The sequence below is a fragment of the Mesitornis unicolor genome, unplaced genomic scaffold (assembly GCF_000695765.1).
Source record: "Mesitornis unicolor isolate BGI_N332 unplaced genomic scaffold, ASM69576v1 scaffold13938, whole genome shotgun sequence".
Taxonomy (NCBI): Eukaryota; Metazoa; Chordata; class Aves; order Mesitornithiformes; family Mesitornithidae; genus Mesitornis; species Mesitornis unicolor.
Window position 1 is genome coordinate 2,444 of NW_010202680.1, and position 3,532 is coordinate 5,975.

Consider the following 3,532-nt stretch of genomic DNA (forward strand, 5'->3'; position numbering starts at 1 on the left):
CTCATGGTCATCCTGCTGTCCACCAACACCCCCAGGTCCTTTTCTGCCTGGCAGCTTTCCAGCCACTCATCTCCAAGCCTGTAGCGCTGCATGGAGTTACTGTGACTGAAGTGCAGGATCCGGTGCTCAGCCTTGTTTTAGCTTATACAGTTGGCCTCAGTCCATTGATTCAGCCTATCCATGTCCCTCTGCAGAGCCTTCCTACCCTCAGGCACATCAACGCTCCCTCCCAACTCAGTGTCATCTGCAAACCTTCTGAGAGAGCACTCAATCCCCTCATCCAGATCATTGATCAAGATGTTAAACAGGACTGGCACAAAAGCCAAGCCCTGGGGAACACCACTTGTGACTGGTCACAACTGGATTTAGCTCCATTCACCACAACTCTGTGCACAGCCATCCTGCCAGTTTTTTAACCCAGCAAATTGTGTGCCTGACCAAGCCATGCCCAGCCAGCTTCTCCAGGAGGATGATGGGGGAGACGGTGTCAAAGGCCTTACTAAAGTCCAGGTAGACAATGTCCGCAGCCTTCCCCACATCCACCAAGCAGGTCACCTCGTCATAAAAGGAGATGAGATTGGTCAAGCAGGACCTGCCCTTCCTGAATGTTTGCTGACTGGGCCCGATCACTTGGCTGTCCTGCATGTGCCGTGTGATGGCACTCGGGATGATTTGTTCCATCACCTTCCCTGGCACCAAGGTCAGACTGACAGCTCTGTAGTGTCTTGGGTCTTCCTTCCGGCCCTTCTTGTACATGAGCATCACGTTTGCAAGCCTCCAGTCGACTGAGACCTCCCCTGTCAGCCAGGACTGCTGATGAATGATAGAAAGTGGCTTGGTGAGCACTTCTGCCAGCTCCCTCAGGACTCTGGGGTGGATCCCATCTGGTTCCATAGACTTGTGTATATCTAAGTGTTGTAGCAGGTCACTAACCACCACTTCATGGATTATGGGGGCTTCACGGTGCTTTTCATCCCTATCTTCCCGCTCAGGGGACTGGGAACCCACAGTACTGCTTTGCTCAGGGAACTGGGTACCCAGAGAACTGCTGGTTTTCCTACTAAAGACTGAGGCAAAGAAGGCATTAAGTACCTCAGCCTTTTCCTCATCCCTGGTCATTACGCTTCCCCCCAAATCTACTTGACGGGGGACACTCTCCTTTAATCTCCTTTTGTTGCTATTGTATTTATAGAAACACTTTTTATTGCCTTTAACAGCACTAGCTAGATTGAGTTCCAGCTGCGCTTTAGCCCTTCTAACTTTCTCCCTGCATAGCCTCATGGTAGCCCTGTACTCCTCCTGTGATGCCTGCCCCTTCTTCCAAAGATCATAAACTCTCTTCTTTTTCCTGAGCTCCAGACAGAGCTCTCTGTTCAGCCAAGCTGGTCTTCTTTTCCACCGGCTCATTTTCTGACATATGTTGACGGCCCATTCCTGTGTCTTTAACAGTTCCTTCTTGCAGAGTATCCAACCTTCCTGGACTCCTTGACCTTTCAGAATTGCCTCCCAAGGAACTCTGCCAACTCTTCCTCAAACTCTCCATCCTCGAGCTTGGATCCACCTCCACCACAATCACCAAAGCCATGGCCAGTTCCCTCTGGGACACCAGGAACATCTCTTACAGGAGATGTGCTGCACAGGTCTCCCTGGTTGGTTTTTTTTCAGCAGATCTGTGTCTTCTCACTGTCATGGCCTATGACTGCTACGTTGCTATCTGCAAAGCACTGCACTCCGGGACCCTCCTGGGCAGCAGAGCTTGTGTCCATATGGCAGCAGCTGCCTGGGGTAGTGAGTTTCTCAATTCTCTGCTGCACACACCCAGGACATGTTCACTACTCCTCTGCCAAGGCTATGCTATTCACCAGTTGTTCTGTGAAGTCCCCCAGATCCTCAAGCTCTCCTGCTCACACTCCTACCTCAGAGAAATTTGGCTTCTTTTGGTCAGTGTCTCTTTAGCATTTGGGTGTTTTGTTTTCACTGTGCTGTCCTATGTGCAGATCTTCAGGGCCGTGCTGAGGATCCCCTCTGAGTAGGAAAGGCACAAACCCTTTTCCATGTGCCTCCCTTACCTGGCCGTGGTCTCCCTGTTTGTAAGCACTTTAATGTTTGCCTCCTTGAAGGCTCCCTGTATTTCCTCTCCATCCCTCGATGTGGAGGTGTCATTGCTGTACTCCGTGGTGCCTCCTGCAGTGAACCCCCTCATGTACAGCATGAGGAACCAGGAGCTCAAGGATACACTGAAGAAGCTGGCTCAGTCATTGGTATCTCAGCAGCAATAAGCTGCTTATGTCTTTTCACACGTAATTTCTAATTAATCTCTGTCCATTTGGCTTATTTCTGATGATCCTGTTTGTCCAGGAATGTCTGCATCCACTCCAGTTCCTCAAAGGTATGAACCCAGCTTGTCTCACCCAGAAGCCTTTGTATGTGTATATGGCAGGACCATGCAGCTGGCCTCTTGTGTCAAATCTCTGTAATAAAAGAGCATTTTCTCAGTGCCAATATCTTGAGTTTGGACTCTTTTTTTTCAAAGCTGAGGTCAGGAACTGTCTGAAGTAATTGCCCCTCTAAGAAGACTGCTATGCTGGTTTTCCCTGTGGGTTTAGGGCAGGAGTGCATGGGTGATGCATTAGGGAATGGACCTGTGCTGAGTCTTCATGTGTGAGTGCCAGTGCCAATGGAAATGATGGATGATCAACAGGGATCTACCTGGGACCATGTCCCCATGACTTTATGGCTGTGGGGTGAGTGCTCAGAGCTCTGCAGCACCATGTGCTGGACACTTCTATGGGGCCAATCCAGACTGGGCTGCTCTGCTGAGCTGGGCTGGGGAGAGGCAGTGGAGATGGGGAGAGCTGGGGAGGGGGTGGGCTGGGAAGTGTCTGAGAGAGAAAAACACCAGTGTAGAGCTTGTACTACCTGAGTATGTAGGGTGAGCACTTACACCAGGGTATTTGTGGTGCAATTCCATGGCACCTGAAAGGGAGCAAAGACATGCAGATGCAGGAGAGAACATGCTGGTCCGTGCTCTCGGTGGCATGGACAGACTGGGAAGGTGGCCAAGGTCCTGACCTTTGCCACCCCTCAGCCTCTCTCACTGGCCATTTCCAGCACTCTCTGCTCAGTCTAGGTTTACAGGTGAGTCATGCTGCAAAGCCACCTCCATCCTCCTGCTGGACTCTGTGCCATTCTCAGGGGAAGAGCCAGCATTGCCCAGCTTCTCTCCCGGTCCATTCCACAGCAGACCCCACAGCAGGGTTTGCTTTAAAGTCCTATGTGGAACACAGCTTAGGCTGGGAAAATGTCAGGTACCATGAAAGGCTTGAAACGTGTATTGGGTTTTATTCTGTTAGGGATTTTTGGTTTTGGTTTTAGTAGTCGGGGAGATCTATGGAGACAGCCCTGTGAGAAGATACCTGAAAGGCTCCCCCAGCTTCAAAATCAGACCAACCTCTGATCAGGGAGAAGCCAAGCAGGAATACAACGCACCTTGTCGCTCTCTCTCTTTCTCTGGTCCAGATCAGCACAGCCC

At 50.8% G+C, this 3,532-nt stretch overlaps 1 pseudogene; it reads left to right on the top strand.

Moving 5' to 3' along the window:
- The first annotated feature begins 1,342 nt into the window (after nucleotides 1-1,342).
- Nucleotides 1,343-2,279, top strand: LOC104545360 (annotated as a pseudogene).
- Nucleotides 2,280-3,532: the final 1,253 nt, after the last annotated feature.